The sequence below is a fragment of the Lissotriton helveticus genome (assembly GCF_964261635.1).
Source record: "Lissotriton helveticus chromosome 1_1 unlocalized genomic scaffold, aLisHel1.1 SUPER_1_unloc_84, whole genome shotgun sequence".
Taxonomy (NCBI): Eukaryota; Metazoa; Chordata; class Amphibia; order Caudata; family Salamandridae; genus Lissotriton; species Lissotriton helveticus.
Genome location: NW_027611730.1, coordinates 648,145 through 660,222, shown reverse-complemented (window position 1 = coordinate 660,222; position 12,078 = coordinate 648,145). Strand labels below are relative to the sequence as shown.

Here is a 12,078-nt window from a genome sequence, read left to right as displayed (position 1 = left end):
GGGGACACAATTAATGAGATATAACTGCCTCCCGCGCGCCTCGCGCCACAGCACAGGGTGAGAGGTATTTAAATGCAAAGCTCCTCGGTCCGCTCCTCTGGGGGAAATATCTTTCCTCTGCGCATGCGCAGTGAGGCTGCGCGTCCTCTGTGCAGGGCAGTTCACAGTCCGTACCCCGTGCAAGGTCCTAACTCGGCGATAGGACGTTGTGTCTTCGCTCCGCACATGCGCAGCTGTGACCCGCGGTCCTGCGCGTGCCCAGAAGTGAGACGCATTGTTTTGTTGTGTTGAGCGCGCGCGTCACTCGGAGGGGGAATAACACACCGGACCCCACACACTCCTCACAGGCAGCCGGGCCCCCGGGGCCCCCTCCCCCAGACCCTGCAGCCCCCACTGAACGGGGCTCGAGCAGAGGTGAGGGAGGCCTCTGACCCCGGGGTGACGCACGAGCGCGGGGGCATCTTCAGGACACTGAGAGGCGACAGTCAGGGCTGGGGCTGCAGAGCTCTCCAGACTCTGAACTGCGTCATACACGTGTGACTTAAGAAAAGAAAGTACATTCAAATCAACAGTTCCACCATCTTTCTAAAACAATGTACATATGCCAGCATAGAACAACTAACTGTATGTAGCGTTTTCCTACTTTGCTTTCCCGTGTGTGGGTCTGTGTGTGTCTGTGTGTGTGTGTGTGTGTCTGTGTGTGTGTGTGTCTGTTGGTCTCTGTGTGTGTCTGTGTGTGTGTCTGTGTGTGTGTGTGTCTGTTGGTCTCTGTGTGTGTCTGTGTGTGTGTCTGTGTGTGTGTGTGTCTGTTGGTCTCTGTGTGTGTCTGTGTGTGTGTCTGTGTGTGTATCTGTGTGTGTGTGTGTCTGTCTGTGTGTCTGTTGGTCTCTGTGTTTGTGTGTCTGTGTGTGTCTGTCTGTGTGTGTGTCTGTTGGTCTCTGTGTGTCTGTGTGTGCGTGTCTGTGTGTCTGTGTGTCTGTGTGTCTGTGTGTGTGTGTGTCTGTGTGTGTGTGTGTGTGTCTGTCTGTGTCTGTGTGTGTCTGTGTGTGTGTCTGTGTGTCTGTTGGTCTCTGTGTCTGTGTGTGTCTGTCTGTGTGTCTGTTGGTCTCTGTGTGTGTCTGTCTGTGTGTCTGTGTGTGTGTCTGTGTGTGTGTGTGTGTGTGTCTGTTGGTCTCTGTGTTTGTGTGTCTGTGTGTGTCTGTCTGTGTGTGTGTCTGTTGGTCTGTGTGCGTGTCTGTCTGTGTGTGTGTCTGTGTGTGTGTCTGTGTGTGTATCTGTGTGTGTGTGTGTCTGTCTGTGTGTCTGTTGGTCTCTGTGTTTGTGTGTCTGTGTGTGTCTGTGTGTGTCTGTCTGTGTGTGTGTCTGTTGGTCTCTGTGTGTCTGTGTGTGCGTGTCTGTGTGTGTCTGTCTGTGTGTCTGTGTGTGTGTGTGTCTGTGTGTCTGTGTGTGTGTGTGTGTCTGTTGGTCTCTGTGTGTCTGTCTGTGTCTGTCTGTGTCTGTGTGTGTCTGTGTGTGTGTCTGTGTGTGTCTGTTGGTCTCTGTGTCTGTGTGTGTCTGTCTGTGTGTCTGTTGGTCTCTGTGTGTGTCTGTCTGTGTGTGTGTCTGTGTGTGTGTGTGTCTGTTGGTCTCTGTGTGTCTGTGTGTGTGTGTGTGTCTGTTGGTCTCTGTGTGTCTGTGTGTGTCTGTCTGTGTGTGTGTGTGTCTGTGTGTGTGTGTCTGTTGGTCTCTGTGTGTCTGTTGGTCTCTGTGTGTCTGTGTGTGTGTGTGTGTCTGTCTGTCTGTGTGTGTCTGTCTGTGTGTGTCTGTGTGTGTGTGTCTGTGTCTGTTGGTCTCTGTGTGTCTGTGTGTGTGTGTGTGTCTGTCTGTGTGTGTCTGTGTGTGTCTGTGTGTGTCTGTTGGTGTCTGTGTGTGTGTGTCTGTGTGTGTCTGTCTGTGTCTGTCTGTGTGTGTGTGTGTGTGTCTGTTGGTCTCTGTGTGTGTGTGCGTCGGTCTGTGTGTGTCTGTGTCTGTGTGTCTGTGTGTGTGTGTCTGTGTGTGTGTGTCTGTTGGTCTCTGTGTGTCTGTCTCCCATTCCCTGTAGGGAGAGTATGTAGCTCCCCGTTGTAGAAGAGTCAGTCAAGAAGGAGCACACTGCATTGAATAATTTCTTGGTTATTATTATTACAGGAAATCACAATGATTGATTGTCTCTTTTGTATTCTTCTTTCCCACAGGGTCTTCCACTTCAGTCCCTTAGGTGAGCCTCGGCCGCCGTCGTCCCTCAGACAGAAGGAAAAGGCTCAGGTAAGTGTTTTTGCTTTATGGTTTAGTCAAGGGAGGATGTGAGGGATAAATAATAGCTATGCATAAATGTGAAGGAAGGGGGTAGAGGTTGGAGTAACCAAAAGAAAAAGAGTAGCCAATGATTTCTGCTCTTGTCTTTGTTTCCGTCTCACTTATTTCCTTTTCCCTGAGTCCCTTTCACCCCTCGGCCTCCCCTCCCATCCCTCTCTGACTCAGCCCCTTTCCAAAAGCCCCGTAGATGCCCACTCACATGTAAGAGCCACGTCACTCCGGGGCCATGGCGTGGTAACTCCACGTCCTTCAGTGAGGTCTGGTCTCCTTCTGTTTCGACTTTCCCTCCTCGCCAACAAGCTGTGACCTCCCCAAGGCTCCAGTTCTCTCTCTCGGAAGGCTGTTCGGTGTTCTCCGTTTTTCCGGTCTTCCCTGCTGGTTTCTCCGCCTTAGGTTATGGCTCACTTGAGCTCGTGGAATGCCTTTCTGGCAGCTTGGGGAGGATTTACCAAGTCTTAGTTCCTTTTCTCTTGCTTCAGTAGGTCGGTTAGTGGTGCTGCTATTTCAGAATAGTTGGGTTTAAACCAGCGGTAGTAGCCTTGTAAGCCCAAAAAGGATCTAATGCCTTTTTTGGTGGGAGGGAAGGGGGTGTCTAAGACTGCTCTCAATTTCTCTTGTTGCAGAGCGATAGCCCCATCTCCCAATAAATAGCCCAAATATTTGACTTTGGTGAAGTTTATCCTGGTCTTTTTGGAGTTCACGTGGAGCCCTGCAGTCCTAAGTGCTTGGAATATCTTCCCACAATGGACGAGATGTAGTTCCAAGTTAGGGCTAAATATTATGAAGGCTAAGGAGTACTCTTGATGTTGGGAGCAAACTTTGTTCATAAGTCTTTGGAACGTCGCTGGTGCTCTGTGTAACCCAAAAGGCAGTGCAGTAAACTCGTATAGCCCATTAGAGGTGCTAAAGGCGATTTTTCTTGGTCTTCCTGCTAATAGTCTTTTGTAAGATCGAATGTGGTTATATATTGGGCTAAGCCTAATTTCTCGATTCATCGACGGGTATGAGTGAAATTTCGAGATGGTATTGACTGCTCGGACGTTTATTCAAAAACGGATGGAACCATCAGGTTTCAGAACTATGACAATGGGGGAGACCAGTTACTGCTGGAAGGTTTTATGACTCCTAGTTGTAACATGCTCTCTATTTCGTCAGGAACTGAGTCCCGCCTAACGCCTGGTATTCTGTAGGGGTTTTGTTTTATTACTTTATTTGGTGGGGTAACAATGGCATGCTCGAGTATTGTTGATTTTCCCAGGAGGTCGGAAAAGATGGAGGAGAAGGACTCTAAGAGGGTCTGAAGAGACACTTTTTGTTCCTCTGTTAGATGTTCGTTTATGGGCAATTTATTCAATGTTGAAGGAATGGGTTTTGAGTCAGGCAAAACGTAATGGGTGTCTTTGGGGAGGGGTCCCAACCATTTCTTTAGTAGATTTATGTGGTATATCTGGGTTTTGGTTGAGGAAAGGCGTAACCGGTAAGTAGTGAGGCCTACCCTTTCAGCACCGTCATATGGTCCCTTCCATTCTGCCCGTTTTTGGCGTATAGAGGAAGGTAGGAATAGGAGCACCCAGTCATGGACCTGTAACTGTTGTCACCTCTTTCCTTTATTGTAAGACATCTGCTGGCTTCTTTGAGCTTTTTCTAGGTTTTTGTGAGCAAAATCTCACAATTTCTGTATGCGGTTTCTTAGGCTTTGGGTGTATTCTAGATGGTGTTGTGTCTCTTCTTGTTTCTCTTGTTCCCACGCTTCTCTTGTCATTTCTAGCTAGGTTTGTGGCTGTCTCCCGTAAAGAAGTTCAAAGGGAGAACAACCCAAGCTTCTCTGAACCTGGCTTCAAATAACAAAGAGGGCGAGTGGCAAAAACATGTCCCATTCTTTCCCTTCGGTAGTTAGCATTTTCTTCATGGTTAGTGTTGGACTTGGCCCTTCTAGCAGGTTCACCCCTAAACTTTTTGCTTTTAATGGTGACCTAGTGATGGTGATTTTTGTGTTCTGCGCACTTTCACTGTGTCCCAGTGGAAAGTGCGTGCGCACTCTGAGTGCGTGGAGTAAGGTTGGCCTGCCCTCCCATAGGAATGCATGGGGAATGTATGTGTCCCTGGTAGTTCCTGATGCGTGGGGTGTACAGGCTCGAGTCTGGTATGTGCGGACTGGTGTGATTGAATGCTGGAAATGATGTATGCGGCGTGTATGTGTCTAGTGTGGAAGTGCCACTTCTAGACATGGCTGTGTGTGTGCTGTAAAGGTGCTGGCGTGTGATTGGCTGGAGCTGGCTGGGATGCCAGGCTCCATGAGTCATGATGGGTCTGCCCGGTGGTGAGTGTGGAGATTAGCGTGCTGATGGCTGGGGAGGAATGCACCTGGGTCCTGAATAGGGCTGGGCTTTCCCCACACAATGCTGGCTCCGCCCCCTGTGGTGTGTCTAACGGCCCTAGCCTGCCTAGTGAATAGAGTGAGGGGCTGAGCACATCAAGGGTGCTCCCAGACCAGCTGCGACTGGTTCTTCCCCCACCCTGCACACAGACAAAGGATTTATTAGTATAAAAAGGGTCTGTGTCCCCTTGCAAGTTGTTCTTTCCTGATCTTACTGAGGGGGCTGCTGCTGCTGCTGGCGCCAGGAGGAACCGCCACTTGGGACTGCCTTCCTGCCTGGAGGGCCCAGTGAGCTGGGCCCTGGCCCAGCCTTGCCCCCCTATCTTGCTGCATTCCAAGGACTTTCTCTGGACTTGTGCTGTCCTCTAGCGCTGGGAGCGCTGGAATTGCCTCCTAGCGCTTGGAAGCGCGGTATTTGCGCCTGGACGCACTTTATTTTCTGGTTATAGCGCTGGGAGCGCTTTATTTTACCTCTAGCGCTGGGAGCGCTTTGTTGCTGGAGGCCGGTGCCCACCCACAACCATTCCCCCCAATGTGACCTGCACCTAGTCTTGTTCTGTGTGTTTTATAATACAGGAAGAGAAGAATTTATCCTTTCGATTTTAAAGCGCCACAATTTTAAACAATGCCAGGTGGCACGTTACTTCTTTAAATCTCTGCCTGGTCCCTTTGTCTGTGGTAGCCTCCTTTTTGTGGGCCTGTATGAAAAGGAGAAAGGCGCGAGGTTGGTTTTAACTAATAATTATATGCAGAAACGAGTAATTTGATGTAAACTAACTGGATTCGGTCTATGAGGCACATGATGCACTTTATGGGATAGAATGTCCTGTAAAAATTATCTGATGTTCTTTTTAGACAATTCTACTTGCTCTAGGATTTTAACTTGTTATGAACTGGGGCTGGTTGTTGATCACTGATTTAAATTGTGCTTTTATGATCTGTATTTAAGAGATCGAATACAGATTGTATTGATTGATTGTTTGCATGTGTGTCTCAGAGTCTCACCCCTCTGTGCTCCCTCCACCTGCTGCTTGGAGCTGCTGCTGCAGTGTCCCTGGCATGGCAGTGAGGAGCTCATGGTAATCCAAGGCCCGGGAGCAGTGTCTGTCCTCAGCGCATGCGCAGCTGTTAATACAAGACCCTCTTGAAGGTGTCTGTTCTCAGCGCATGCGCAGTTGTTAATCCAAGGCCCTTCTTAGCTCGTGCTCCGCTGCGGGACGCAGTGTCTGTCCCCAGCGCATGCGCAGTTGTTAACCCATCAAGACCTCTTTAACCCGCGCTCTTAGTTAAGTCCTGGGGTTTTCAGTTTTTCTGAATGGAAGACAGTGTGGACGTTCCCAGTTGCGTCCCCTCTTGGTTGGACTCTCCAGGCCGTGCTTCCCTGCGGGCTGCTCAATTACACACTCTATGTTTCATGGGCTCCGCTATTCTCAGCGCATGCGCGGCCACAACAAGCAGACATCCTGCGCATGCGCACTTGTGACAAACTGAGTGTCCTGCGCATGCGCAGCTACAGATCAGGGCGGCCCTTGTCCAGCGCGCGCTTTGTTGTCACGTGGGGCCCTCGGTGTGTCCCCTCCACCAGGCCGACACTGCCCCCTCGAAACCACAAGAGAGGTAAGGGGAGACAAGGACTCGAGGCAGTGGTGGAAGAGCATTAACGTATGATTCCTGAGAGGGGCGGGGCCTGTGGGTGTCAAGGCGGGGCCTGTGGGGGCGGGGCCTGTGGGTGTGGATGCTCCTCCTCTGCCGGGGGCGGGGTCAGTGAATGTGGGGGCGGGGCCTGTGGGTGTGAATGCTCCTACTCGGGCGGGGACAGTGAATATGGGGGCGGGGCTTGTGGGTGTGGTGTATGTGGGGGCGGGGCCTGTGATAGTGGGGGCGGGGTCTGTGCATTGGGGGCGGGGCACGTGGGCGTGGTCAGTGGCTGGGGGCGGGGTCAAAACGATACACCTACACAGCCTGGAGGCATTGACTGTTTCGTGTTCCTCACTGGAGACTAGTTTGTCCTTACGCTTCAACTCTGGAATGTGTTTTTTTGGAACCCTAATCGCTCCAACTTTAGTTTGTATCATGTAATTTTTGGTGGATTTATACTCTGTAAATATGTTACCATAATATCTAATCCTATATACTTCGCTCTATTGTAAAGCGCTCTGACTCCGCTGGGTAAAGTATGCGCTATAAAAAATGCCTAAATAAATCCAATGCCCTGCGACCAGGCTGTTGGAGGCTCGTCGTGGCCTTGGGGCTCCCAGTCACATGTCCTCAGGTCTGTAGACTAAAGACTGTTGCAGCTTGCAACTCAGAACTGGCAATTCCTCAGGCTCCGGCGGGCTGCTTTTGGAGGCTTCAGGCATGATTCTGAATGCCGCCGTAGTCCGCGAATCTCAAGTTGCACATTCTTACCTTTCTCCTGAGCCACCGCAACCACAGACATTACCCACTTGCTGACCGCATCTATAAAATAAGTTTTTTTAACCCTTGCGTGCGTGCGTTGGCCAACAGCCGTCGCAAGCACTACCTCAGTAGTGCTGCGCACGTCCGTTGGCCTACACGGCCCCGGACGCGCATTCGAACGCCCACATCGCAGCGGAATTGCCTCCGCAATAAACGGGTTAAAGCCATGCTCTTGTATTTACAATCAACAGAAGCTTGTGCAGTGAGGGCTGTGCTGTTCCTGACCTCCCATTCATTTTGTGGAAGTGCCTGGACCAGTCTTCAGCACGTTCCTTGCTCCCAAATGGTGCCTCTCAGGCCCTAGACCCTTGCTGTGGTTCGGTGGGCTCCTAAATCAAGCTTTTGAACTCTTCATGAGTGGAAATGAGCCCATTCGCACCGGAATCCCACTGCTCGCACGGAACTTCAGCACAAGCCCCTGCCGCCTATCCCCTTGCACGGAAAGCATTAATCGATCTGGAAGACCAACAACGTAAAGCTCCAGCCCGACCTTCTGCGACACCTGGCCTGCTCTTTGTGCCATGTCCACCACCGCCATCAACTCTCACCTTACTCCCTGCGACCCTCTCCAATGCGAACGGTGCTCTTGGCTCAAAACTTGAGAGGGTAAAACCTTCAGCTGAACTAATCTGGGGCTCTATCTAATTCGCGCTCCATCGTGATCAGCTTGAACTTTTTACTTTAACCTGGTCCAGCATGACCAGATTGCCTCGGTTGACGCTTTATGTTTTTAGGTGCTGTATAGAAGTTTATACTTTAAAAATTCATATCTCCGGTTATACTGATTGGATTTTTGTCTTTGGGTTTCGATTTGTTGATTAAATTGAGCTCTATTTTTCTAACCTGGTGTTGATTTTGTGTGCTGTTTACGCTGTTTTACTGTTTGAAGTGTTGCACAAATATTTACTCATTGCCTCTAAATTAAGCCTGACTGCTCTGTGCCAAGCTACCAGGGGGTTGACCACAGTTTAAATATGGGGGTTGCTTGTGCCTTATACTGACTAGGATTGTCAAATTCTGAAAAGGAGCACACAGTTATTACTAGATTCCTAAATCAATTATGCTCAAGCATGTAAATAAACCTCATTTCCTTTGCAAACTATACAAAATATTATAAGTTCCACCAAATCAGAAAATACAGCGCAGTCTTGAGATTTCTTTTTTTCAATGTATTCTTTATTTGTACTCAAATGCATCAGCCCAGCCAACGTGTTTCGTCCAACATGGACTTCATCAGGGTTGGACTAGTCTGTTATAGAAGCTCACCAAGGTGCTATTTCTGTAATCAGATGTAGTATAGATATATAGGCAATCACCGTATCATTCATGATTGATTTAATTCCTTCGATCCATATTGAAATAGTTTTATTGAAGAACACCAAGTCGCTTATTCTTATTAAGAGATGCAATATCAATAAGCTGGTAATCACCATCGCATCCAGTCAGATAAAAGCATGAAAGGATTATTGCCTTTGATAAGTCCTAGCATGTAGTCTCGTCGGGTATGCAAAGCCATCTATCCGATCTGATAGACAGACGGTCTTGCATGCAGCGGTGATTGGCTATATATCTATCCTACATCTGATTACAGAAATTGCACCATGGTGAGCTTCCTTGCACCTGCTTCACTAATGATTGCTGCTCCTGTGTGGGCGTAGGGTAGGCTTCAGTGAGCTCTTACCCCTTATTTTTTTTTAAACTTTATTTTGCGTTTAGGTATGAGTAAAGAAGTACACTAGGACAAGTAAAATCCTTTGGCAAGTACAGGTAGACATAATACACACTGTCAAGGGTTCAATCAATGCCGCAGAGTGATCACATGTTACATAAAGCAAGTCCCTCGGCTGCTAACATATTTTCTGTTACAATCGTTCTTGACTCTAATTCACATAAACGGTGTTTACAAACATGACATAGGGATACATCAACTGTACCGACATCAAAAAAGGAGTTTAGCATCCGGTGTAGTTGATTATTGACATGTATCTCGGGACAGTCTAACCCACCTCTGTTGGGACTATGCGCTGTTCTTTCTGGGTAGGGGGTCTTGTCGCTGCGCCTCTAGGTATGTTCTGAAAGGTCCCCAGATATCTTTGGGCCTGGAGGTGGGGGGACCGTTATTGCGTATAGGTCGCTGTTTGTGGAACAGGACGCCATGCTCTTCAGCCATCCCTTCTTCGATGGTGCTGTTCTGCCACCCCAATGAATGGATACCTCCCTTTTGGCCAGTAGTAAGCTTATGGCAACAAACCTGCGAATTGCCGGTGGGAACTGCTTTACATATCCCAACAGAGCAATCTCGGGCAAGGGGGTCATCGGTACCTTAACCATGCCACTCACTATCTTATGTATTCCTACCCAGTATGAGTGTTTGCGTGGACAGGTCCAGGCGAGGGGGGCGAAGTCTGCATTTGGAGCGTTGCATCTTGCACAATGGTGCGGCCTGGCAGGGTCTATCCTGTCTATCCTGTGGAGTCTGGAGGGGGTAATGTATATCCTACAAAGAAACTTAAAGTGTATTAGTTTGTGTCAGCTACTAAGGAATGGGCATCTAACCCGTGTTTGTATTTTCCTGGCAACAGGGGAGGTTTTGGGTATTTCACTATTGTCTCCCATAATGGAGCTTGTGGCGCAGTAGTGGTCGAGGCACAGTACTTCCACGAAGCAGGTTGTTTGAAGACAAGGCAATGTGCAGTGGACAGTTAATGTTTCAAGTTTGCTACAGCATAAATTGGTGGCTGGGGCGCAGACACTGCTGAGGTTTGGATTCAGTTTTTCGCTCCGGGAGCAGCGCAGACATGCCAGGAAGCCTTACAAAAACGGAGCCCTGCGGGAGAAGAGAGGGAGAACAGCGCAGGCTGCGGCCGAGCGAGTGCATATGCAGGGAGGAGATCCCCAAGGGTGCTTTGGAAATGCTGTACCAGGTGTCGACGGGGGAGCAATCACAGGCACCGTACCTGTGTGCCCCTACGATCAGCGCAGACATAAGAGTGCCGCGCTCAGACCGCCGAAGGTCAAACGGACCCCCCGCCAGTACCGAGCGCCGCTTTGCCCAGATTGTGGCCGCTCAACGATCCGGCCCGTGGCCCGGTGACTCGCAGCACCCCAGCTGCTGGCTCAGTCCCTCCGCTGCTGCACCCGGAGTCTCCTCATATCGTCGATGCCGCCATCTTGAAAGTCGTCCGTCCTGCTGGAGTCGCCGATTTCTGCCGTTCCGGTGGTTTTCTCGCAGCACTGCAGGGAGACTTTATATCAGGATCCCTTCCGCTGCATTATGGCGTCTTTTCCCTGCCCGGTAGCCTCGCTGGATAGCGGGACATCACGTTGTTGCAACGACTGCTGGCGGAGCTTCAAAGCCGAGCGACCATCTTGGTCTCTGGCTTGGCCACGCCCCCGGCTCTTACCTCTTCTTCAGCCCTGGTGCCACTGTGCCTGCTGCACTAATAATAGATGTGCCTATGTTCTCTGTCCTAGGAGCATTTTGCACTTTGACCCCTAACCTTCAGTGCCCTGAGAGTTGGTTGCACTGGGCTGTTTACATTTATGTGCCCTCATGTGACTCCATCTGCCCTCATATGAACCATACATTAGATAAGACCCTTTCAACTCTGCAATCCGTAAGGGCCTCTCTGAAACCTGATATGCAGAGAATATATATAAGAAAACAAAGCAAGAGAGAAAATGGGGATATAAAAAAGAGTGAATGTTGTAGAAAAACAGAACGAGAAACAGCAAAGGAGAAACAAAGGTTATGAAGTGCATGTGTGATTAGGGTGACCAGGTGCCCCGGATTTACCAGGACAACCCCAGTTTTTCAAATTTCAAGAAATTTGTCTTGTGTCCCTGTTTTCATAGAGGGCTAGCTGAAAGAGGCACATTTTTATGTATTCCAAGGGAGGACTGGCTTGTTTCTGTTATCAGAAAGCAATTTAATTAGCAGGTATGAAACGGTGTTTAAAATGACATTTTATTTATTTCCTTGGCATTTCGATGTTGATAAGCACTGTCATCCCATACCCCTCAGTTGATGTAAAATAGTCGTCCTTCGTTTAGATTTTTTAAAATATACAGTTTTTTTGTTGTTTTCAAAATCTGGTAGTCTTATGTGTGACCAAAATAGCAAAAGAGATAGAAAGATGGACTAAGAGAATCCGAAAACTAAGTGAGAAATAGCATGAATTGAATTGAATTGAATTGAAATTGCACTTGTATAGCGCCATCTACCCGGAGGCCTCGTAGCGCTTATGACTAAAGCTAGCTTAGCACAGGCTCGGGCAGATTAGCGGGATGTGGCAAACAAGTGGGTTTTCAGGGCTTTTCTGAAGGAAAGATGATCGGTGGTTCCTCGAAGGGAAAGGGGGAGGGTGTTCCAAAACTTGGCAGCAGTGTATGAAAAGGAACGGCCTCCCCAACGGGCTTTCCTCACTCTGATAGAGGAGGCCAGCTGGAGGGTACTGGAACGAAGGGAACGTGAGGGAACATAGGGGGTGATCAGGGGTTGCAGAATTGCAGGACCAAGGTGGTGGAAGGCTTTATGTAGAGTACACATAGCTTTAAATTGTACTCTGGCGGCTATGGGGAGCCAGTGAAGTTCCACGATGGCGGTCCTTGCTGACTCCCAGCGAGGGAGATTGTAGAGCAGACGGGCCGCACTGTTCTGGGTGACTTGAAGTTTCTGAATGACATAGGAAGGGGCTCCCATATAGAGGACATTACCATAGTCCAGGCGGGATAGTATAAGGGCCTGGACTAGAATCCTCCTGGCCTGGAATGGGAGCAGAGGGAGCACCTTCCGTAGCATCCTCATCAGGCCAAAACAGGTGGCTGCGGTCTTTGTGGCTTGGGCTGAGAAGTTCAATGCGGTGTCCAACCAAACCCCCAGGCTTTTTATTTGGGGTTTGGGAGCA

General features: G+C 49.4%; 1 protein-coding gene across 1 annotated transcript in view; it reads left to right on the top strand.

Annotated features, from left to right (window-relative positions):
* The first annotated feature begins 2,217 nt into the window (after positions 1–2,217).
* Positions 2,218–12,078, top strand: part of LOC144806550 (uncharacterized) — a 365,216-nt gene continuing 355,355 nt past the window's right edge. The window contains exon 1 of the mRNA XM_078672890.1: positions 2,218–2,283. The gene's annotated coding sequence lies outside the window, so the exon portion shown is untranslated. The remainder of the gene's footprint in view (positions 2,284–12,078) is intronic.